At 40.9% G+C, this 26,177-nt stretch overlaps 2 long non-coding RNA genes across 2 annotated transcripts in view; both read right to left on the bottom strand.

Moving 5' to 3' along the window:
- LOC147168850 (uncharacterized) overlaps positions 1-1,517 on the bottom strand; it is a 47,447-nt gene extending 45,930 nt beyond the window's left edge. Inside the window, exon 1 of the long non-coding RNA XR_015095934.1 lies at positions 1,390-1,517. This is a non-coding gene — a long non-coding RNA (uncharacterized LOC147168850). The remainder of the gene's footprint in view (positions 1-1,389) is intronic.
- An 11,367-nt stretch (positions 1,518-12,884) lies between these two features.
- The window catches only part of LOC147168849 (uncharacterized), a 73,064-nt gene continuing 59,771 nt past the window's right edge, over positions 12,885-26,177 (bottom strand). The window contains exon 3 of the long non-coding RNA XR_015095933.1: positions 12,885-13,078. This is a non-coding gene — a long non-coding RNA (uncharacterized LOC147168849). The remainder of the gene's footprint in view (positions 13,079-26,177) is intronic.

Genomic DNA, 26,177 nt, shown 5'->3' with positions numbered 1-26,177 from the left:
CGAAAGAAGAGCAACTTTGGCTGTGTTGGTGCTAGCGAAGAGAGTGACTCACACGTGATGACTCTCAGTGGATCAAACCAAATGGAACAGAGCGCCTTTGATCGTCTCGCAGGCTCGTCTTGCCCGGACCGGTTACTGACCTCGCCGTGACTTTTGGATTTCATTTCTACCCTTAAGACAAGTTCATTCACATCATCATCCTCACCTCAGTGAACTCCCGACAGTATTTCATAAATTATACAACCGTTGTTTGTCAGCGTTGCCCAGCAATCGTGCTTGACGGTTGTCAGCTTGTGCCGCAGTCATCATTTAAACAATCGGGACTGACTAAGCCCTTGCAGTGGGCTACGTTGTTGTTTTTTTGGCCAAATGATCCTGCCTCCACGTTGCCTCATTCACACAATGACAATGTGGCGTATGCTGCCACGCAACACAAGTTGCCAGCTCATTCGCACTCATCGGGGCCAACTGTGGTGCCGAGCTCTAAAGTAGTTGAACGAGACGAAGCGGGGAACCCAAGAATCATGTCAAAAATCGTATAAGGCAGAAAAATTGCTGTGTAACCGTTTTAAATGTAGCATCATGTTATTATTTTTGCTGACTACAAACCACTAGAACCACCAAAGGTCTAAAGTGAAATGTACATGTTAAGTCAGAGGTGGGAATCGGGGGCCGGAGTCCAGCAGGTTTTGCATGTTACCCTTCTCCAACACAGCTGATATATGATCAGCTCATCAGCAAGCTGTGCAAAAAAGCCTGATAACGATCCTGTTGATTGGAATCAGCTTGTGTTGGAAGTGAGAAACCTCCGAAACCTGCAGGACCGAGATTGCCCACCTCTGCGTTAAGTGTTTGATGTGCACGGTTTTAAATATTTCAACTAAAAACATGAACAATCTGTGATACCACTGCATCAATGTTTAAGTCGACTACTTTATGTTAACCACGACACCAAAGGCCACAAATAAATAAATGTTATACATAATATAAAATAGGGATGTCACGATTAATCGTATGATTTTGCATAGTTAACTTGCAATTAAATCACACATTTTGTGTCTGTTCTAAATGTATAACAAAATATATATTTTTCACGTTTTTAATACTCTTATCAACATATGAGTGGACAAATGTGATTATCTTATGCAAATGTATACTGCAACTTTTCAAATTCAAGCCCAACAACAAATAAATTGGGAATGGACTGTATAACTATTACTGCACTCTTACTGTAAAACTAAACACACAACAAAACAAAAAGAATTACACACATTGTACATTTGAATACTAAATGCTAACACACTAATGTTGACATTAAGTTCCAGTGCCCTCAACACCATTTCAAGTTTCTTTTTTTTTAAAGGTGCTAGGTTGAACAGTTGTGCTTACCTGCCAACTCTTTTGTAGTTTTACTTTCATCATCATATCCAATTGTTTCTGTTATCTTTCATCGCAAAGCCTTTCACTCTTTCCTGGCCACCATCGACATCGAAAGATGTTGACCGGGCCGATTCTTCTTCGTTGGTGAATTGGCGCGCAACTTTCTTCTTCTGATCATTTAACTCACGTGCTTTAAGGTGTGTTATCTGCATGTGTGCACCACACTGCCCCTAAGAGGCCAAGGTGAGCGCTAGAAATTTCATTTGTTTTCCTTTCAAATGTGTCTTGATTTTATGTTTTGTTTTGTTGGTCGCTGTGTGAAATTCAACCATGTGAACTATTACACCACCGAGGGCCCCAAGCATTTAAATGAGCCTTGATTTGACTTTCTTGGGGTCCAAATGGGGCTTGGTTGAACATTTTATTTTATGTTTTGCCTTGAAATGTGCCATGATTGGCCCTTTCTTGCTTTAAAAGGGCCTTGATTTATTTTCATTTCCCCTTAAAATGTGCATTAATTTCACATTTTTGTCTTTTAATAGGCCTTAAATGCTCGTGGTTTTTTTGCCTGTCAATGGGTCTTGATTTGACTTTTTGCCTTTAAGTGGATGTTTACGTTTTTTGTGTGCGGAGAGAATGGGTGCTGATGGGAGTGCATGGTTAAAACTATTGACATTGTTTGACTGTAATGGAACCCACTGAATCTTGTATTGTTACAGTCATTATCATTTAAATGATGTACTACTATTTTGTAATACTTGACTGACAACTGTATTTAAATACAAACGCTTGCGTTTCAGAGTGCAGCACTACTGTAGCAGCAGCGCTGTGAGTCAGCTTCCCTTCCTCTGTCTGGTGTAATGGAGTCAAAGCGGGGGTGAAATAATGCCCGAGTTGGCAGTCAGGCATCAAGCGCCCACATCCTGCTGGAGAAGGAAGCCAACAGGGAAGATGGTACAGCGCTGCCACCTGCTGGGTCATGGCTGGAAGCACACCACGAGAGACCAAACTTCGAAAAAACTTTTGGCTGTGAAGACGGCATTATTTTTCATAAACGACGTCGAGTTCAGTTATCTCAAATTTACTTTAGTTTTTTTTTCTTTTTATGATCATGCATTATTCCGGACTCTTTTATTTGTTTTTTTACTTACAGAGTTGACTCAATAGCCCTACTATTGCCATAGTCTTTTCTTTTTTTTACACATGTACTTGTACTGCAGCTCACAGACTGTGAGTACTTTCACTACCTCTGTAAATAATTGGTAAAAGTAATGTTTTGATTGGCAAACACGGTCAACAGATGCAAGACGACATAACAGTGCACGTGCCCAATGCTGTCCTCTAGTGGTAATATAATGCAAGTTCAACTTAAATGGACGGACTATTTAGGGCGGCTATTTATTTATTTTTGCGCTTCAACTATGCAAATTGTATTGACTTGTAATGCAACTCTATACTAACTACACCACTTAAAGGGCTTCTGCTTGTTAGTGTAGCATTAATATTATTAATTGAATAATGGTAATGATTGTAGTCGTAGTGGTTGTATAAAGGAAGTTGTTCAAACATTTATTTTGGTATCCTACTGGTGTACAAATACACTTATTGTCCTCACAACAAAGACAATTCAGCACACTAGTCAAATGACTGTTTTACTAGTCATGTTTTTCCATACGGCATGACATTTTTGTGCACTAGTAGTAGGCCTATATGACTACAGCGTAGGCTACTAATAGAACCACTACATGTTAACAGTGAGGAAAAACTGTGCACTAGACAGTTGACGTCTGCATGCTACTTATTATCTTATGAAGCGCGCAATGTTAATGCACCCTGATTGAATGTCATTTCATGAAACTGGCTTGCTCTGAGGCCACTCGCTCTCGTGTCCGCCCCTTCTTAAAAAAAAAAAAAAAAAGTGCACCAGGTTCATGGGGTGTGAGTGGAAGAGGCCACGTGCAGTCGATGGACATTTATTTCCTCCTGTCATTCTCGGGGGTACAAGCGAGGGTCTGGCTCCGGCACCCCTGGGGAACGGCTTGATGAATTGAGCTGGCGGATTTATGACGGACCTGGCGGCTCCTCGACTTTGACTTTTTTCCTACGCAGTGTTTACAAAGTCCTCCGAGGGCCAGACCGAATTTATCAAAAAATATGAACAAGCATCCAACAAATTTTTATTATGATATATTGCTAGCATTTGTGGATTCTGTTTTTTTGCGCTTTTAGTAGCAATTCCACTTATAACGCATTGTTTTTTTTTACAACTGCTCTATTGATAATATTAACACAAGTTGTTAATAAAAGCATTACTTGTAGCAGTAACAGTTATTTTAGGGAAGTAGCAGTCGTTTGAGTTGTGGAATTTAAGCATTAGTACTAGTGGTAGTAATTGTAGCTGTAGTAGTTATTTTGATCATATTAGTAGTTAGGGATGTAACAATATCCAAACGTCACGATACGATAAATACCATGATATGAACCTCACAATATGATAATTATTACAATATTGTGGGAAGGTTGGTGATAAAAAAAAAAAAAAAAAGCCCACGATAATGTGTAAAAACTCACAATATTGTAAAAAAATAAAAAAATAAAAAAATAAAGCAACCATATTAAAAAAAAAAAAAAAAAGTCAGATTGTTGTGTTTGGCTGAATCGGGGCAAAAGTAATGTATTATTTTTTTGGGGATGGAGATATTGAAAAATATTTGCTGGTATGACAAACGTTGCAGCGGCCAAAACATTCCCGTTTAAAATTAAACTGCAATAATGAACTAACAACCAGAGGGTGCTAGAACTGCACAAATGAAATACAACCTCGCTTTTTTAACGGATGTGCTGCTTTTACAGTAATATCGTGACATAACGACAACGATGTTGTGGCACTTTTAATATCACGATATTGCCGTTATCGTTACATCCCTATTAGTAGCTGTTGTAGTGGAAGTTGTTGCGGTTACAGCAGCTGATGAAACATTTATATTGGTGGTAGGCAGAGAGAGTTGTTTTAGTAGTAAAAGTAGCAGTAAATGTAGTCGTTGTAAGCAGGAGTTGTACTAGTAACAGCAGCAACAATAGCAGTAGTAGATGTAGTAGTAGAAGTTATAGTAGTACTTGCATGTAATGTTTGTTTGTAGTGATTGTAATAACTGTTGTGGAGGTGGTTGTTGCGCTAGTAGTAACAGAAATAGCAGCACTACTAGAACTACTAGTAGTAAAAACATTAGTAGTTCAACTAGTAGTAGAAGTGATAGCAATAGTAGTAGTAGTAGTGCTAGTAGAAATAGTAATACTAGAGGTAGTAATAGTAGTACTCACATTACTAGTAGAAATAGTTGAAATATTAGTACTTGTTGTACACAAAGTGTTTGTCGTTACACTAGCTTGCGTGGGGGCAGCATGGGGTGAGTGCGGATTGTCCCAGCATAGGCGTTGCCACCGGGGTCAATCCGGGGTCGAGTCCGGTGGTCCGCTGTCCTCTCCTAAGTGTGCCGAGCCAGCGGCGGGATTGATGTGCGCTGAGATGGAGGCTGTGCAGCCAAAACATCATCAGGACCTCTCCTTGACTTCACATTCTTCTCGGGGGGGAAGTGGGGGGAGGAAGTGGGGGGGTCTGGTTTGAGAAATGTGCCGGGCGCCATGTCAGAATGCAAGGAACATGCTGCGTTATTTTTGTTTTGCTAGTATAAACACACAGTTTGCTGCCATTACATAATTAGGACATAGATAAATACTTTATTTCTAGAAATCTCTGCCAGTGTGTTCAAATGATCACGTCTAAGACATTCCTATAAATCACAATGTGCATCACTGGTGAACTATTTTTAGAAAAGGCCCGCAGGCTAATCATGGCGTCCTAGGGGGCACCACGTTGGTGACCCCTGATGTAAACAATGAAACAAAACATCCATCATTATGAATTCATTGCTTCTGGTTAACATGACTTAGCCACCAGGGGGCAGTATTTTACAATCATGAAGACACAAACGATGATGACTTTCACAACTACTACTACATTAAAAATGTATTTTCTAAAAAATGTAATGGCAAAAAAAAACATGAAAAAAAGACACAAACGTTAAAAAAATTATCTAGAGGCGAGAAAAATAAAACCTTTACAAAATCTATTTTGAATTTAAAAATTGAGCTAATTAATATTTTTTAATAACACAAATACAAATGTTTTTAAAAAAAAAAACTAAAAACAATAATAAAACTATTAAATAATGAAATTAACATGAAAAAACAAAATGAAAAAAACAAAAAAATACACAAACGTTAAAAAATACAAAGGTGAGAAAATAGGTTAGAGGCTAGAAAAATAAAACCTTTGCAAAATTTTGAGTTTAAAAACTGAACTATTTTAATATTTTTTAATAATACAAATGTAAACTAAAACCTTTAACAAAAACAAATACAACTACTAAATAATAAATTATTTAAGATTTGTTTTATCTTTAAAATGTACTACTTATTTTATCAAACAAATTAGAAAACAAATACACATTTTTAAAACAAACCCTAAATAATACAAGAACAACAGTAAACACAACTATTTCCATATGATAATAACCCGGTGTGTTTATTCATGACTTACAATGTGCTTTAAAACAATCATATGCAACAATCTACATATGCTGAACGCACGCACACACACACACGCGCACATGCACACACGCACATGCACACGCCCACACACACACTGAGCCCCTTGGAGAAATTTTTGAGATTCTTTTTTGTCATTTGTCTCGCAGCGTAAGTGAGCAGCCGGCTGTAGAATTACCACTTGAGTTGGGAAAGCGTTTTGAACCATTTTGCTCTACTCGTGTCATCCAAACAGCATTTGAACGCATTCCGACACGCTTGCTTGGGGGAAAAGTCACGTTTTGATTATCGGTGTCCGTTAGCAGCCGTGCTACCTGATAGCATCTCCTCGGAGCATTAACTTTTGAAATGTCTACGTGCAAGCGTACTGTGTAAAAAGTGGAGCCAGTACTCGTTTGGAAAACATTTCATTTCCTGTCCTTGGCGTCGCAGGCAAACACTGCAAATCTCCTCATGAGAAATTACAGCAAATCATTTAATCGTCGGCCTCACGTTAAGATGGCCGCCGAGGCAACATGACTTCTTGTATGTGACTTTTAATGCGACTGCGCGCTGAAAACAGACTTTTCTTGAAGGAGCCCTGAGAAGAGACACTTCAATTTATTTGTCACCTTCTGCCCTTTGAGCTCAGCTTTCCATTTAATAGACAGTCGAAGATGTTTAAAGGGTGTTTTGGCCACAGCAATGGCAACAATAAACACTAGGCTAGGTAAGATTAATTTATGTCTAAGATTTACAGGAAATACAAATACTGTACAAACAAATTGTGAAACTTGAAATAATGAAAAATACACACACAAAAAATTGAAATGATAAAATATATAACTGGAAGATGAAAAATAAAAAGGAAAAAAATAAGTAGTTTGGAATGTTCTTTTTTTAAATAAAAACTACATTTAAAAATGTTATTAATTAATACAACTAGGTAAGCTTAATTTATGGCTAAAATTTACAGTAAATACAAATACTGTACAAAGAAATAATTGGTAATATTGAAATAATAAAAACAATTAAAAAATGCAACATTTGGAAAGAATACTCAAATGATAAAACTGGGAGATAAAGTATAAAAAGGAAAAAAATCAAACATAGATGGAATGTTTTTTTTAAATAAAAAAATAAAAATAAAATAAATTAATAAAAACCCAAAGAAATCAATGTAAACTGTGTGATATTAAATAAATAAAATTGAATGATTTAAAAAAGGAAATATTATATAGATGTGCACTACCACTACTGCTGAAATGTTGGGGGGGGGGGGGTGGATAGCAAAAATATTTAAAAATATATTTTTTTTTTAATGCTTAATCCCATTTTGCACAATAGAAAATAAAACATAACAATTTAACTAACAAAAATCAAAACAATAAATGCAACTAGAAATTAAACAATACAATTTAAATCTTCAAACTGTATTTTTTCAAAATTTCCAAATGAAAAAACTATATATTGGCACACTCAAAAAATATTAAAATGAAAATTAAGTCAAAACAAAAATAAAGCGTTCAAATAAAAAAAGTCTCACAAGATGTATTAAGTTTCTATATAAATCAAAGTAATCTACACTGAAAAAATGGGGAGTGATATTTACTTGAGAAAGCTTAGTAAAGGTTGATGCACTCAGAAAGTACATTTCACAAGGAGTTTAACTAGAATTTCTGGCTTTACTATATTTTTTCAAGTAAATATCAATTCCCATTTTTTCAGTGCTATATATAATCTATGTATTATGCTCTTGCTATGATAAATGTATTGACTTTTTGCACTGTTTTCCTCCCATCTACATTATTTACATAAACATTCATTGTCTGTTCAATCATATTTCATAAATTCATGTCAATGTAAAGTAGTACTTATGAAGATTTGTTTTATTTTCTTTTATTTTTTTATCTTTTACTTTAATATTTATATGAGGTCTTTTTTTAATTTTATTTTTTAAATGCGACTCGTTTATGTCATATCTGCACCGAGACAAATTTTTAGTAATGTGAAATGTATTCACTGCATGGCAATAAAACCCGATTCAGATTATGTCATTTTTAATCAATGATTTTTAAAACTGCAATGCCCTGACACCATCTAACTATTTGTGCGGCCAGGTAGCGATGCATGTTATATTTTTTAATTTGTCAATATGGACCTTATGTGTTGTCAAAATATCCAGTTTTACTGCAAAGGCCAGAATGTAAAATATGGCAACCCGATTGGGGAATGGGCAGGACTAATAATTTTGACAGTGGCGCTACAATTTACAATTATGTTCCTAAACGTATAACTCACATTGGCCAGCAGAGGCCAGTAGAGTAGCAGTTAATAATATGATGAGGTGCTTGACGTGAACTTTGAGTGCACAAAGTTTACAGGAAGAGAAATGTGGGCCAAGTTAGTGAATAAGCCATTTGCTTGAGAGGACCTCTGCAAAATCTGTACTTTTTGCATTGAAAATATTTGTTGGACTGTAATGAAAGGTAAAAAAAAAGCTATAAAAAATAAAATAAAAAAAACATTTGAGGTGAGTCTTAAGCGTCTTAACTCACTTTTCCAGCTCTGTCTCCCAGATGAGCGGCCTAATTCGGAAAAGGCCTCGTACCCCAGCCCCCCCCCCCCCCCCATTCCCCTGGTCGGGCTCCACATCAAAGTGCGGTGCTTGCTTCCACAGGAGATGCCTTTTCCTTTCCTCCAGCCTGCGTTATCGCTTATGATCGATATTAAACAGACGCGGCTCATAAATCACGCGGGCGGCGCGGCCCGAAAACCGCTTTCAAGTACCAACAAACTCTGCGGTCGGACAGCAATTCACAGGCTGCTGCTGTCTTCTGTGTTTGCCAAGAGAGAGGAAGTCGGGCGGTATCGCGCCAAACGTTCTGTAAATAGATAGGGGCCTACTGGTCGGCTGGCACACACACACACACACACACACACATAGCCACTTGTGTCCACGTGCACTGACAACCAGTCGATTTTCTTCCCAAAAACAAAAGCAAAAAGTCCAACAAACTGCTTCCTGTGTGTGGCAGTTTGTTGCTTTGGTTATTTCCACCCTTCAAACCGAGAAGGAGTAAGAAGCTTTAATGAAAAAGCCAGGCCACAAAGCAGGAGGCAGTCAGTGAGCGCCTCCCACTGGTGTTCTTTGGACTTACAAGTAGGGCAGACTAAAAATGCGGAAGTCCCAAAATGTCGTGGGAATCAGTCACGTAGAAAGCTTCCGTCCACCCATGCATGATCTGCGGTGGAGACAAAATGATTGTCTTTTTTTTTTTTTTTTTGAAGCACAAAAGCAATAATTGTGAAATGGCTATGGAAATGAACAATGTACGGTAAGTAGGCCTATCAACAAAATGTCACTTTTGTTGTTTTAGCTGTAATAAAAATATGTTGATCACAAAACTTCTAGGATAGCAGATTAATGCATAGACTGACAAAACAGGAATCTAGTGTCATTCGTGGTGCTTTAATGAACCATAGGAAAGACGGTGAGCAGACAACCTTGACTTGACGGGATTGGACTGGACTGGACTGGTCGCCATGACTGGACAGGACGTGACTAGACTCATCGCCATGACTGGACAGGGCGTGACAAGACTGGTCGCCATGACTGGACAGGATGTGACAAGACTGGTCACCATGACTGGACAGGACGTGACAAGACGTGACAAGACTGGTCGCCATGACTGGACAGGACGTGACGAGGACGATTTAGCTGTGACAAAGTCGACTTGGCTTGATGCACGAACTTCCACACCTAACACAGGCAATGCACCCACACCGACTGGACAAACACAACGGACCACACCAACACCAATGAGACACACCTGGGGAAGGGAAGACACCTGCACACGGGTAGGTGTGGCCAGACACAACAAGACAAGGGAAGAAACCAGGAACACAAGACAAAAAAACACCCAACCACAGACAAAAACAACAAGAAAACCCATAACAAATAAAATCTCAACCCCCACAGAACTGAAACATGACACCCCAATGGGCTCTTTCCACAAATCCACTACTTCCTGAACTAGATACCACTCTTTCATGATTGGACAAACTGATTAATCCAGGTGTGTCTGGCCATTGTCGTCGTGGTTACTGAGGTCAGGCACACCTGGATGAATCAGTTTGTCCAATCATGAAAGACAGGAAATTAAGGAGTGGTGCTGAGTTCAGGAAGTAGTGGATTTGTGCAAAGAGCCCATTCCACCCGCCCATCCATACAAGAGGCGGCCATTTTGCCGTAATACCGCCCTCTGGTGTCAACTGAAATTGACTTCAAACGGCCCTCGGGCTCACATTGCGAATGTCACGTGTTCTGGGTTTGGTCTTGTGATTTAGCTGCACCGTTTGTGTTCAAATATTGGTTGCGTAAAGGCTACCACAAAATGGATGCTCGTTTCCTTAGCCTGTTTTGTCAGCCTGTCTATGGTGTTTTTCATCGTGAGTTAGATTCCTGTAAGTTATTTAGCTTGGCTACATGTGTGTCTCTTTGTATTATGAATTGAGTGACGGCTTGGATCGAAAAAACAAAACAAAAATGGTAAGCCGAGTCACCACTGTAGATAATGAAGTCTCACTTGACCCTGCATCTTTGATCATTTTTCAAGGATGCAAAGTGTCTTAAGCCATTCCAGGATTGCGACCCTCAACTCCCACTCCCTGGATGGAACGCAGCCTTCCGAGAGGAGGAAGCGGCGTTTCCTCAGGACATCTCTTCGGATTCCTTCAAGGTCGCGGCAGCGCTGTGAATTGTTTGACTGACAGAGATAAACCGCACCGTTTGTTTATCTGCGCTTCCTTGCACTGTTTGGTCACAAAGCTCTACGGAACGGCGATGCGGAACGTGCCACCACCACCCCCACCACGCTCCCTTTCCCTGACTCGCTTTGTTTGTAAAAAAAAAAATTCTGAGCCGCTATCTTTCGTCGGTGGTGGTGTTTGGTTTCAGCGCGGAGCGCTCGGAGGGGAAATTTGTTGAGTTTGTATCTACAAAATGGTGTTTTTGTGAGTTCCGCCGCTTATCTGCAGCCCTCCTGAGGAACAGGGAGCAGATGGATGGCAGGAAATAGCGCTGCTTAATGTTCAATAGTCATGCAAGAGGACTCGGGGGTCAGAAGCTACTCAGAAGAGGATGGGGATAATTGTCATGAATAGTCTATGAGGCATCAAATAAAAGAACGGAGTACACTGTTAACACAACCGCCATTCAATGATTGTTAGCAGGAGCTCTATTTCAATTTCAACCAGTTCCAACCATGTCAATTTTTGAAATGACTTAAGCTGAGTCTTCTACCCCAAATTAAAGGTCAGTCGTAGTACCAAGATTGACCTGTGAGAGGCAGCATGGGGCCACAGGGTATCCCGACTGACAGAAAACACAAAGTAAGAATAGCATTGGAAGACATAGAACAATTTAGGCTAACTGTTAGCTCATCTGGGACCCTACATCGTGCCCGCAAAGTCTTTTCTTTGAATTTCAATCACAAATTCTGAAGCTCAGCAGAACTTGCTTTTGAACACACACAAAAGGGTTTACAATTGTAAATATTGAGCAGGTCTAACGTTTACAATTGCCGGCCGTTTACTTGAGCAAGGAAAAAGACAAGACAATATAAATAAATATAAATATATATATATATATATATACACACACACAAATACAAAGAAGTGTCCGGAATTTCAAAGAAAACTCGAAAGGATTTCGAAAGTCTACCAAGGTGTGCTCTCATTCATATATATATATATATATAGTTGTATGTCATGGTGAACTGAACTGACCCGAGGTTTGAAAGTCCTATTTATAGCGCAATAACGTTATCTGTTATGAAGGAGGTAGGCTTGAGGTTGCTGTAGCCTACATTGTAACACGAGTAGATGCACCCCCCCCCCAACCCCCTTCTATCCTCTCTGCTATTAAGTGACAGCTTGACTAGGAAAAAACATTGTTGTCATGGAACAATGGAGTACAGGAAGTTGGCCTAATCCCGTGTGTCCATGCAACCAGATCAACTTCAAGCCGCACGAACAAACAAACCGATCCTGCTCTTGTCACGACAGGCTACAAGTCTACGTTTTGCCAAACTATTAAAAACACAAAGCGCTGCGGCTAATAAATGACGTTTGACTCTTGCAGGTGAGCGATCGTAAAACAGACGAACAGATAATTTCACACCGCCTGTTTGAGACCAGGATTTTACACCCTTCACTCTGGGTTGCAGTTATATATATTGTTACATGTTTGCAGGATCTCTATGTGAAAGATGAAATGGTTGCAGCAATATCCAGCGTTGGCTGGGTTCTGTTTAAAATGCAAAGGTATGGCTCTAATGGATTGATTTTTTTTTTGTTGTGTGCAGAATCACTGTCTGAAAGAGGCTATTTGCCTTTATTCACTGGGTTCCGTGTTAAAAAGCAAAAGTGGCTTATCACGAGATCTGGTGGTATGACTCGGATGCACCAATTTTGCCGGATCTCTGCGAAATAGATCTTTGTTCTGCATTTTCTGGGTTCTGTGTTAAAAGACAAATGTGGTTTATTGTAGGTGTTCCCTTGGTATGGGCCCAATTTTTGCAAGCACTCTATGTGAAAGATAATTTTATCCTGGATTTACTGGGTTCTGTGTAAATGACAAATGTAGTTTATTATGGGATCTTCTGGTATGGCTCTGATGCATTTTTTTCCTCAGGATCTCTGTATGAAAGAGGCCTTTTGTGCCTCCTGTGCAAAAGGTGGCTGATTGCGGATCTGCTGTTATGACCCTGATCAACTATTTTGCTGGCTCTCTGTGTCAAAAGACTAAGACGAGAGGGAATAATCTCCTGAAATAAGGACGTCGACAGGAATTGTGAATCAGTGGCGTGGTTCAAAGTGAGTGCCGAAGCCAAAATCTTCAACAAGGACTTGAAAAGGCCAGCAGGGGGGCCGTCTTGGTCATTATCCCGGTGGCTCCGAGCAGCACCTCCTTCTCGCAAGCTTTCAGAAGCCCACCCAGAGCTCCTCTGGCTCGCAGCTGTTTGAAGTTGTAAAGTTGAATTTGAGGGGAAAAAATCCAAACAAACGCACGTCTCCTGCCAACTTTGCCGCACGCAGGAATCTATTCCTGGAAGGAGGCAAGAGCGACAGTGGTGGATTAAAAGGTGAGAGAGAAAAAGAGCAGAAGCTCTTTAATTAAAAAAAAAAATAAAAATCCTTGGTCCCGGCCTCCCTGCTTGGTACTCCTCCAGGAGTGATACTTCATGAAACACACAGACAATGGCTCAGTGGAAGAAGTCACCCTTAATGCTCCTTTTGATCAGACGCAAGCTTTTGTGCCACACATTCTTCCCTTTTGCTCGCAATGCGCTAAGTTGGGAATGATTAGTGTCTGTGGACAAATCCCCTTATTTCATTCCCCCTTCTTCTACGGATGCTTCTTCACAGCCAGTCAGCTTAGCATAATGCTGTGTCGCATTACTATCCGACGCTGTCATCCGTTGCTTTTCTTACACCTGACCACATGAATACGGCGAAGGTCCTCGGTTTCAGGACTGCACAGACAGTTTTGGAGGTTTGCACTCAACAAAAAGTAGATCGCTGATTTTATATTTAAGGTCTGAAAGTGTTGTTCATACGAACATTTGACTGTTATTATGACTTTACCACTGCTTTAAAATATACATATATAGTGGAAGTCAACTTTAAACATTTCTTGACAATAATATGTTAAATGTGACCTCTGGGGTGAGGTGGGCGTGCTAACTACTTAAAAAAAACAAAAACATTCCAGTTGTTGCTACATTTTGGCGGCGCAAACGCATCCTGAGATCTTTGGTGCTCATGCAGCTGAGACTTACAGAACACAAGATTGACTATCACCACGTTGGCCCTTATTCCATGCAGACAGAGCGAGCGTGCGCACGTGTCAACGCGCATTCCATCGTACGCACGCACGTGAGTCGGCGGATTTTCCAGCAAGAACGCAGTCGTCTTGGACCACTTGAAGCACTTCCTCCTTTATCTGCGGCAGCTCGAGATAACAAGCTGATGCCTTCATGCTTCCACCCTCTCCCCCACGCCTGAGTGCACCGAACAAGGGGGGAAACCCGCATCTTGTGCCCCCCAAGCCTTCCGTCCCCAAACTTATCTCCAGCTGTGTGATGTGGGAGCCGGGCTGAAGATAAAATCATTAATTACGTGGTTTTGTTCAGTGCGCGCGGCTGCACAGTTTGACACGCTACAACGAGAGGCTTCTATGGAGAGCGATAACGGCCCGGGGAAATAACGCGGCTCAAGCACGCAAATGAGCGACCCCGCGATATAGTCGTTAAAACTGGGGCTCTCAAACTGGGGCCCCTGGCCCCATGGGAATCCGTAAGCAGAAGATTTGGGCCGCGAAAGGATTTGCCATGAATTTTGCCATATCATTTAATAACTCATTAATTCACTGAAGCAACCCCATTCGCACCCGGCTTTTTTACTGGATTTTGACCGATTTTGCAAATCACACAGAACATTGTGTTCTATTGCTATAAAAACATGGAAAAGAAAAATTTGAGTCTCTTCTTTCACCAGGAAAAAAGTATATTTGTATCTGTTTTGCAGGAATTGGCATTAGAATCTAGCTAAGTTTCATCAATATTCACATTCCTGTTGAAAACATTGGCAAAAAGGGCAACAAGACCCTGGCTGATCTCTTATACTCTCTGCTGCCACCTGCTAGTGTTTTTTGTAATAACTACCATTGCTTTAAGCCACCTCTTTATACAAGAAGCTGCATCAAAGCCTTCTATATACTCTTGCATATTTAAAAATAAAATAAAAACAAACGTAAAAAAACGTATAAATACGTTTTGGGAGTGTATGACAAATTATTAAAAAAATGTTATTGGGTGTGAATGAGAAAAAGAAAATAAAGTATTTTTACAAGAATAATAGATGGGCATGTTTTTACCTTTGAGAACTCCTGCTTTGAAAATAAACTCGCAATTCAGATAATCTACAAAGTCGGCCATCTTGATCACGATCAGTCAATCTTTTTGCAGTAATCATAAAAACTTGCAGCCAAATTAAAAAACTTTACCCCAAAACATTCGCGAAGCGAGATGGTTAAATTTACAACAGCTATACAAGAATAAAATAGAATTGAATGTCATCAATCTGGATTTCTACCTTATCTAACGTTGACCGTTTATGTTTTCATGTTGAAAATAAACGTTCCAATCAAATCAAAAGCCGCTTACTTTGTTTGGCTCTCATCAAGTGGCTCTTGTATAATGCGCATAGAAAGGTTGAGGGCATACGTATACATGCCAGAGCGTGTCAGGGCCCGCAGGCGGCGTGCCGTTAGCTGCCGAGTGTTAGCGAGTTCATGTCCGATCCGCCGCGGACAGGAACAAATGGCGAGGGGCTTCTGGCGGCGAAGAAGACCCTCTGACTGACACGATGAAGTAATCCCTTCCCGTAATTAAAGGATGAGGAGAGATCAAAGCACAAGTGTTAAGAAAAGAACATCCTTGTAGGATTTAACGCCGGCTAATAATATTGCCTTGTGATCTTCCCAGGCCAGAAGGAATGGCAAATGACAAAATGATTGGCTGATAGCCAGGAGGGTAAAATATGGCCCGTGGGCCACATAGGTTCCACTTTGTTCTTTATCCGCCCCCTTGCATGGAAAGTCGGGCTTTTGTTTTAGTTTTAGAACAAAAAGTCTAGAATTACAAAATCCTACTTTTTGTTCCAGAACAAAAAGGCACCGTATTACAAAAATCAAGTTGTGTGATTTTTTTTTTAATTCACTTTTAAAATAGAACATTCTCACCTCCTCCAATTTCAATTTAGAAAAATATTGTTTTACTCTTATAAGAATACTGTATAACTTTTTATCTCAGCAAAGTATTTATTTGTGTCTGTGAAGGATTATAACGTGTTTGTTTTATTATTTTGTTATTTGTTGTAAACTCATTCACTCCCAGCTATTTTTACTGGAGCAACCCACTTCGCTCCCGACTGTTTTACTGGATTTTGACTGATTTTGCAAGGCCCACAGAATATTGTGTTCTATTGCTATAGAAACATGAAAGCTACCAAAAGAAAGATTAGAAGCTCTTGTTTCATCAGGAAAAAATATATATTTGTGTCCGTTAACGTTTTGCAGCAATTAGCATCAGAATGTAAGCTATGTTTCATCAATATTCACATCCCTTCAATATACTCCCTTAACACCAATTACTACTTTCTTATTAGCTAGGGCTTTGTTGTCATCTTGTGGCAGCTTGGGTCATTACAGAAAGACCCACAAAAATGCCAAGAGCCACAAATGGGTGAGGATAGGTTCCACGGGGGGGAAAACAATAACTGAACAACACACAACAAATAGCGCTGGCAAACATGCAAAAAGAGTGGAGATTCGATTCCCAACACTCAGAACTGTGAGGCAAACATGCTAATCGCTAGGCCAGCGTGCAGCCTTTTGAAAAGATCTGTTGTTTTTCCGACTTAACCTGGGGGCTAAAACACACCGGCTTCATTTCCTCCCCCTTTGCTCCGAGCACTGACGGTGTTGATCTGGGCCTCCATTGCCGCGTGTCAATCAAGCGCTCAGCAGGTACAGTAGATATCAGGGCGGGAGGCGGAAGCCGCCTGATGTAAAATAAACATTTCAAGCTCAAGAGAAAGCACGGCGAGGCTGGCGGTGGGCGTGAGTGCAGCTGCGAGCTTGGGTGGGACGGCCGGGCTCTCCCAGAACGTTGTGTTATTTCCACATCAGGGAGTTTTCTTTCAAACTCAACGCTGCGCTTTCACGGACAGCCGCCCGCGGGCCCTTCTTCTTCCTTTTACCTCCGCGGATGCCTTTTGTGCACGCCTGACCCCTTTATAGTCTCGCAATATTGGTTTAGGAACAAAAGCGACCTGCTTAATTCAATAGAGCACCTTTGCCAATAAAACTAGCGGGTGCGCTTGCTGTGTGTGTGGCAGGAGGCGCTGTTTTCATTGTGTAGCCACCCCTGGGGGCAAATGACAAGCTACATACCACATGGGGCAGGGAAGGAGATTTGGAGTGAATATGACGGATATTACACTCAACAGGTGGCAATGAGGCAACAATTCCCAACCGCTATGTGGCGTGGAACTTTTTCAAGTGAGCAAAGGTATTGGGACATGCGACTGTTTGCTTGTTTTTCTTAAACATTAGCTAGTGCTTGTTTTTGGCTTTGAGTTTCACCTGTGAAAACGGCATTTGCTGCAGAGTTGGCAAATCCAGGTACAAAAAGTAAAAGCCCTGCCACAGTTTGGTTTTAGCCCTTTGTGCTAGCTAGCTAGCTCCCCAGCAGGTAAACAAGCACCCAGGGAGCTAGCTAGGTAACTAGCACCTTGGGCTAAAGCCAAACTGTGGCAGGGCTCCTGGATTTGCCACCTCTGATGCTATTAAACAAACATGAAGACCAGAAAGCTGCCTAAGGAAGAAAAGAAAAACATTTTAAAGCTGAAAGAAAAGGGAAAATCGATCAGAGCTATTGCACAAACAATTGGCATTGCTAATACAACAACTTGGAATGTCCTGAAAAAGTAAGAAACGACTGGCGTACTGAGCAACAGACATCGAACAGCTCGGCAAAGGGTATAAACATGAGTTAATGACAGAAACATTTTGAGAGCTGTGAAAAAACACCGAAAGACAATAGTCAGTGACTTCACTGCTGACCTCCACAGGGCCATGGTGAAAAAATTACAATTCATTGTTTGAAGAAGGCTTTGAGAGATGAATTATACAGGCCATACAACATGATTCAAACCACTTATCAGTAAAAACAGTCACAAAACATAGATTGGATTAACGTGGATTAGCTTCATCATGCAACAACAGAATGACCTAAAACACACTGCCAACCTAAAAAAGGACTTCATGGGGGGGGGGGGGGGGGGCTTAGACTGGCCACGTCAATCACCAGACCTTAACCCAACAGAGCACTAATTTACCTCTTCAAGAGGAGACTGAACAAAGAAACTCACAGGAACTAATAAGAACTGAAAGAGGTTGCGGTAAAGGCTTGGAAAAGTCTAACAGTCTTGATTAGCAAGTGAGTCTTATGCCACCAAATATTAAATGTTATTCACTCTAATGTCTGTTCCAATACTTTGAAAAGTGGGTGCCTTCAAAAAGAAATCATTCCATTCAAAAGTATGCCAAACTGTACACCCCAAATGGAAGTAACTGCTAATAATCAGAGTCAGATGCTCAAACCTTGAGCATTTGCATGGGCAGGCGGGTGTCACTGGGTGCATCAGTATTGACGACCAGCCGCTGAAAGGTGTTGCTCCGCATCCCCGTGAACTGTCAACAACAGTTCATTAGCCAAACGGTCCATGTGCTCTATTCATGCTTTGCCAATTGCCGAAGTATATTGTACAGTTCAAGATGCACCAAAAGCATCACAAAATCATACACTTTTGACAATGAGTCTCCGTCACGTCGAGCACTAACAATTCCAGCAAAACGTAGCAAGCGAAGAACAGTAGAGATGGACCTCATCAACATACCTTCTTGAAATCAATTACTACTTTCCTATAAATCAGGGATTTACAAAAAGTGTGCGAACAGGTTGGTTTTTCAGTGAATACCTGACAATAGGAGCCACAAAAATATATATATGTATATTAGGGGTGTCAAAATTAATGCGTTGATTTAAAGTTCCTTTAACGCCACCATTTTTTTTAAACACACAATTAAAGACCGCCCCTTACTTCGAAAGCCTGTATTGGGGGAATTCTAGTCGCAACGCAGCATACATCAAAATTTAGCAGTAATAAATGTAATAATAATGCATATAGTTGTAGAGACTGGGGTTCAAGTTGTATTTTACAACTTTAAATATGTGCAGAATTTCACAAGTTACGTCATGTTAAAGATTAGATAGCGCTTAATATGAAAAGAAAAATGCACTGAGGTGTCACCAATGTCTTACAAATGCAATTATGCCATCTAGTGGCAGAACAATTATCTCAACACAAATCAATATCACACTCTTTTTTTTTTATCGTAAATACATCTTTTGAATTTTAACTCAATTTAATAAATTATTATGAAATTACTGGCTCAATTACTAAAATATGCAGCCATATATCGATTAGTTTACCATTATTTTTCCCACTTTTATGTTAACAAGAGTATGAAAACTTAGAAAAAAATATGTCATTGTGTATCTTATTCTACATTTACACTCACTTAACTATTGAAGTCATGCGATTACAATTTTTAATTGCCTGACACCCATAATCTATAAAAAAAAAACTTCAAGCGCGCTTTCCTTTGTCTGTTATAGTGTCAAATCATGCGTGTGCGTGTTAAGAGTACACGCAGGCATCTCTGCAGGTATCTGTCTTCAGCCCCCCCCCCCCCCCCCCCACACACACACACCCTACCCCCCACTCAGCTAAAGTTGTCAAATCGCCTTGGGGTAACGCACGTCAACGGCGGGAGCGCGTTTTGAGGGGCTTTGACACTTGCAGCGCTTTGAGGATGCACATGAACCCCCCCCCCCCCCCCCCCGGCGAGAACCGTTTATTGGCGTGGGGGGCCAAACATGAAGTGGGGAAGAAGGAAAAAAAGAGAGCTGCCGGCTGTCAGAGGCTGTAAATGGTGATTTTGTTTCACTTCCCTTCAGAATCAAAGCGTCATTGAAGCCTGTCCAAAAGCAGCATGTTTGGCCCTGCCACCAGGAAAGACAGCCGTGTTATTTATTTCGTAGCTGGAGGTTGTTCTCTGCGAGGTGTTGATGGAGCTTCACATGCCGCGCTGCCGTGCCGCGACGGACGTGTGCACTGCAGGACCCCCCCCCCCCCCCCCCCCCCACCAACCCCTTTACAACCAAAACCCGCTCTTTTTGGTGGGCGTTGCTCATCAATGCAGCTGGAATGCAACGGCAGCCGAGTGCATGCCCGCTGGCTTTTTATCAGCCTGTCACATTAATGAAATACAGCGCATGTCGAGATTGCTCAACGTCCGCTTCAACTTTTAAACTTGTCTGGCTACGGCTTAATGATGTAAGCGTTAAATGGAGCATTCAAGTCACCGGGGAGGCTGCGAGGCAACAACCACACAGCGGTAGTGTCGTCTCCAAAGCATGCTCATATAAGGTGAAAAGTTTTTTTTGGGGGGGCGGGGGCGGGGGGGCTGCAAAGATGGTCGCCACTCACCACCGCGCTTTGACATTTTATTGAAGAAATGCGCTCGCTGTTAGGCTGCGGCAACTGTGATGATCAGACTTGCTGAAGTCATGCCTCGTGCAAGACCTCAAACACACACACACACACACACACACGAGATAATTTTATGGAGGTTTTTTTTTTTATGGGGGGGGGGGGGTGTTGATGTTCTAACATAGAACACAATTCTGCAATGTGAGGTTTCTCTAGACAGGGGAAGTTTGAAAATCAAACAAAATTGGCTCCTGGATGCTTGTGGGCTGCTCAGGCTGGCCCTTCTTTTGGTAGGAGCCTAGGAGGGTCACGAGAAGGGGGGGGAGGGGGGGTGGGGGTATGCAAAATAGGGGGTTGGTTGGTGACATATTTTTTTCCCCAATTGCAAAATCATGTAGAGTGAAAATTTCCAATCGAGGGACAAACTGTTGCTACCAGAAATTATTTCAACATGCTAAAATGGCATAGGTACGTTTAAAACAAAACGAAACACAATCCTATTGTTAAAATGAGCTACCGTTAACATATAGTATCTCATTGCATTTAACTTTGTAACACTTACTTTTAATGTAACCATTAATAAAACTATAACTCATTTGTGATTCATAAAAATAATGTGTTGAGTATTTGTAGAAAGAGGTAACATAATGTTAAAAAGCAACACTGTTAAAAAATAAAAAGTGCCGGGTGGACCAAAAATTTAAAAGGAACAAACTTTAATAACATTTTAAGATGGGCAATTCAACTAAATGTTTGAATTTGTGCTTTTGTGAAAATTGGCTTTCCTCCACATCACAACAAAGAAATTCCAAGAACAGTTGTTCCTTTAATTGAACCCCAACTTAAAGATATAAATTAAAAACAACTTGCTTGTTTTGTTGAGCTAACATTGTTGCCATAAGTGTCAGCAATTTACATTTTTTAAGTTTTCCAACTTAAATCACTGCTTTAGGCCAAAAAATAGAAGCTGTGTCTTGAGCTTTGAAAACAAACGAGGCTGCTTTCAACATTTGGAATGAGAGTCGCATAAAAGCTACATCATTTAACAATCTAACAAAATGTGGGCACATTTCCAATCTTGAATTCTGAATCACCCAACTTCAGGGATATCAAGTCTTTTTTTCCCTTCTTTTTTTCTTTTTTCGGAGAGCTCAGTTCATTCGGTAATTTTACCGATTTGACATATCATTGCTGTCTTTTAAAACATTTTTTTTTTTAATTTATATATATATTTTTTATACATTTTTATTTTGTATGTGGGAGTGCATGTCCATGTGCGTGTGAGTGTGTATGTATTAGTTCACCTAAAACCTATTTAAAAATCCCATACCGTTCACCTAAACCGAAAACTTCAAAATCCAGTCAAGAGTCGTGAGGCCGTCAGGAGACCCGAGGAAGAACCAAAGAAAGGAAAGGAAAGTGAAATCCATCACCGACCAGACACCACCCACCGGGCCCCCCAGGGATATCAAGTCTTGTGAAATGTAAAGCAAGTATCTCCAAATTGTGTCGTTTTTTCCCCCTCTTCAGACACCAAACAACATAAAAAATGATTTGTTTAATTGGTAAAAAGAAATATAACTCTTTTCACTGGATAAGGATAATAATGGATTTAGCATTGCATAATGCTAATTCAAAACTGACCAAATAAGATGTTTTGTGTCAGTATTATTGTTTGGTTTGGTTTCGACACATAATTAAATCTGAGGGATACGACTGTGGGGATTTGGATTGAAGCGACTGTTATTATGGCTTAGGAAACTCTTTACCAACTGCTGGTAAGACCAGTCTAGGAAACAGATAACTGTCTCCTGCTGCAAAGCCTTGACATTGTCCCCCCCAAAAAAGGAAGGCGGGGGCGGGGATGACAACCACCTTATTTGTCAACCCAACCACCCGCTCCAAACTAATCCCTGCATTTGGATTTTAGTCACTCATTTAATGATTTCCTCATTTGACGTAGGAAAAAAAAAAAAAGGATGCATTTTATATGGCTGACTGCATAAATTGATTGCATGTGTGAATTTCTTTCAAGCGTGGAGGACGATGAGTAAAGCAAGTGACACTAAATGACAAACGTGCATCTCTTGTGCGTTTTTTTTCCTTCTTCTCTACGACCGCCTGAAATGTTTGTTCCCTACTAAAGCCTACAGTTATCCGGCTGCCTTTCTCGCTTTGCTAGGAGCACCGACAAGTCGCGTCATGCCGCTCGTCCCATTATTACTGGCGTTATTATAAAGAAGCCTACCTATCGCTCTTGTGTTGATTTACTCGCTTGTGCCGCTCGTTCCTCGAGGGCTTCGCTGCGGTCAAAAGGCATTTCCTACAGCGCGGAGGCAAACGTGGCACAGAAAACACACGAGTGCAGTAACAAATCATTCGGGTAAAACTGCGCATGTCACACCTCACAACAACACGATTGATGTTTGCTGATAAAAAGCTAGGAAACAAGCAGAGGAACTGCATAGCTTGATTGATAGCTCGATAGACAAATAGTCTGATAGCTCAAAAGATCGTTTGATTCATAGTTTGACAGATTTACATACAAAACAGGCTAGTTAGCGAAATTGATGGGTAACACGATAATTTGATAGTAGGGATAGACCGATAATCGGTATTTTGGGCATTTTGCAGAATATCAGTAACGGCTGTTTTTCAAAATTTGACGGCCGATAAAAAGTAAAGCTAAACCCATTTTTAATCTCAGGGAACTATTTATTTAAATTTTCAGTTAGCTTTATAATGTATGCTGTTGACTCTGGGAACCTTCTGAACCTTTTGTTTTTATTTAACATTAAAACAAAGAAACGTGAAAGTTAAAGATTTCTACATTTTGGAAAAAATATTTACTGTAGAAAATTATAGCGAGCTATGGTATTTACTTATTTAAGTTTTCTTGAACATTTTTAAGACAAACTGATAACCTTGGGAGCTCCCTAAACATTTTTTTAAATTTAAAATTAAGTCTATTGTTCAAGACAAAAAAAACTAACATTTTGACCTTTTGAAACATATTAAAAAAAAAAAAGGACAATATCCCCACCCCTATTTTTTTTTTTTTTTTTTTTACTGAAGATGAATTTAGGCTTCAAATATCGGTTATCGGCCTCCTTGCCTACTAATAATCAGCATCGTATCGGCCCTGAAAAAAACATATTGGTCTGTTTCTATTTGACAGATCTCCATGGCAGTCCTGCGTTAAGAACGTTTTCACCATGGCGTGAATATTGTACGATATAAAAGCATCTGTCCTACGATATAACCCTTCTGAAAAAGTATTTTGCCTTACTCTCCAGACAAGACCAAGCAAGTCACACTTAAACCAGCTATTATATTAGTGTGACAGTTGGATTGAGCGTCAATCGATTAGTCGTGCCTGGAGAGTGAGCCACTCAGATGACGTGATAACGAGCAGACTGTTACGCTGGTCACTTGTGAGCCGAGTTGTGCAGCGTTCATGTGTAACAGGTGCAAGTTAGCGCTGTGCGGACGTAAACCTCACTCCTCAGGAGTCTTAACTCATTCACTCGCAGCCATTTTCACTGAAGCAACCCCCTTCGCTCCTGGCTGGTTTACTGGATTTTGAAGGATTTTGTAAGGCCCACAGAATAGTGTGTTCTATTGCTATAAAAACATGGAACCTATGAAAAGAAAGATTAGAGTATCTTCTTTCATCAGCAAAAAAAGTATATTTATATCTGTTTCTGTTTTGCAGCAATTAGCATTAGAATATAGCAAAGTTTCATCATTATTCACAAATCTGTTTAAAACCGGTTGATCTCTTATACTATGTTGCCACCTGCTGGCCGTTTTTGTAATAACTACCATTGCTTCAAGCAATCTCTTCAGTTCAGAGGCTCCATCAAAGCCTTCTGTGTGCTCTAGCAAAAAAAACAACAACAACGTATAAATACATCTTTGGGAAACTAGAACATATTTATACGTTTTCGGGAGCAAATGAGTTAAGAGTCGTCGATGGCTCACTAAACGAGGGGATGGTGTTAGCGTGGGTTCGAGCCTCAGGCTGGAGATTGTGCCTCTTCTCAGCAAACTGCGGGGGTTTACTGTAGTTAAAAAAATAAATATATAACCCCTGACCAAGTGCTCAGAGACAACTAAGGGAACCAACTAATGACTCTCCTTATCTCAGGGTGTTTTTATTGTAAAATGTTCTCTTCTTTTAACGTCAACAACAAGAGGCACAGAAGGGGCCTTTTTGCCCCGGCTGTTCTCCATCACCAAGGGTGGATTGCCGAGTGAGGCTGTAGGCCGAAAGGTTGAGGATTCAAAAGCGCTCTGACAGGCGGCTTTTCGGAAGGGCCTCATGAGCCTTGTCGCTTGTGACGACTTTTGTGAATACAGAAAAGCGGAGGCACAGCTGAGCATGCTAATCGAGTAATTGTGCTGCTGGGATTTCAGCAGATTGGAGCCGGAAGCCCCAACACAACACAAACTCCCACCACGGCCACCTCCTAACCCTTTCCAAACCAAACCTCTCCACCAGAGCAAGCAACCGAGCCACAATCTCGCCTGCCAACCGACAGATCCCCTCATTGGGCGCAGTGAAAGGAAAGCCTTGTGCATCAACAAATCCCGAAGAGCAGACAAAACATATCATTGAACGCTGCGCAGCTTTCACACATTAAGAAATCTGTCCTCGGTCTGGAGGCATTTGATCGGTTCATTTCGACTCCCACGGGCCTCCCCCCTCTTGCTGAGTGCAGCTGCTTCCATTCTGCTCATCTGTTTTTGTGGGGCGGCGTCCCGTCCTGGCGGCTGTCGCTTCAAAACAACCAAGCGTCAAAAAGGTGACGGAATGCTGCCCGCTTTCAACCACCATGACCGCTTTTGCGTGGCAACTGTTTTTCAGACCTGAATCTAACATTTTCACTATAATTATAGTTTGTTTTGTATAGGTAAAATGTAGTTTCCGTTTTTTTAAAAAGCATTTTGGTTTTTATTTTTATTTGAGTTATTTCGTTAGTCTTAGTTAACTAAATTAACCCTGGTTAGATGGCAAATTACCTCAAAGCAAAGGGTGGGGGAACAATCTAAATCAGAAGGAAATAATTCAAGGCAGTACCAGCTATCCCTAGTAATGATGCAAAATCCGTTTCTTTGAATTTACCACCAGAGTGGCTCATCATCCCATTAGGAGCGTTAGTGCTTGGAGCTACGACCATTGTCAAAAATGTCCAGACTATTATTAGCTTGGTCTGCCAAAGTATTTATCCATCTCCAAACAGTATACATTTTTGGACGGTCGTCGGAAAGCACCAGAACACGCTTTCCTGTGTTGCCCATTGTTGGAGAAACCACCGCCGGACATTTCTTTACATTCACAAACAAACATTTGGACAATGCAGATGGCGGTTGGGGGAATGGGAAGTCACGTGCGTGGCCGCTATCCCCAACTGTTGACACAATCTGTGCTCTGTGCCACCTAATTCCCGGATGTCGGCTCATCCTGTCCTCCAAATCTCCCCAAATCCCACGGACAGTGGTCCCCGAGAGGCCCTGTTTACCCTGGACCCCGGCCGTGGAAGCCTCGGACCCCTGGCTCATTCCCCAAACCCCCGCCGCCCCCGCCGCCCGTGCGACACAGTCACACACTCATCAGTTAATGCCGAACATCTGGAGGGATTAACAGTGTCAGGCCAATCAGAGTTGAGCTGAAAGATCCCAGTGAAATCGCATTGTGCAGCTGCACTCGGCATTCAAGTGCTTCCGGATTGCCATTCCTCATACTCTCCCCTTTCCTCCCTTTCCCTCCTCGTCAACTTGCCGGGAATTGATGGTCTCCGTCTCCGCTCCTTTGCGTCTTCTCGCCAGGTCAAATATCCAAACGAGAGGAGAGTAATGTGAACTCCCTCTCTACTAAATAAAATCAGTGATGACACTTCCGTGGACATTAGAAAATAAAAAAGTGAAAATAATCTGTTTTTTACCGGGAATTGACGGTCTCAGTTGCTATGCTTTTGCTTTTTTCTTGCCAGGTCAAATATTCAAATAGGTGGAGAGTA

Source organism: Leptonotus elevatus, chromosome 9 (genome assembly GCF_054856555.1).
Source record: "Leptonotus elevatus isolate MCC_2025b chromosome 9, RoL_Lele_1.0, whole genome shotgun sequence".
Classification (NCBI taxonomy): Eukaryota; Metazoa; Chordata; class Actinopteri; order Syngnathiformes; family Syngnathidae; genus Leptonotus; species Leptonotus elevatus.
The sequence above is the reverse complement of the archived record's forward strand: the minus strand, read 5'-3'. Positions and strand labels throughout refer to the sequence as shown.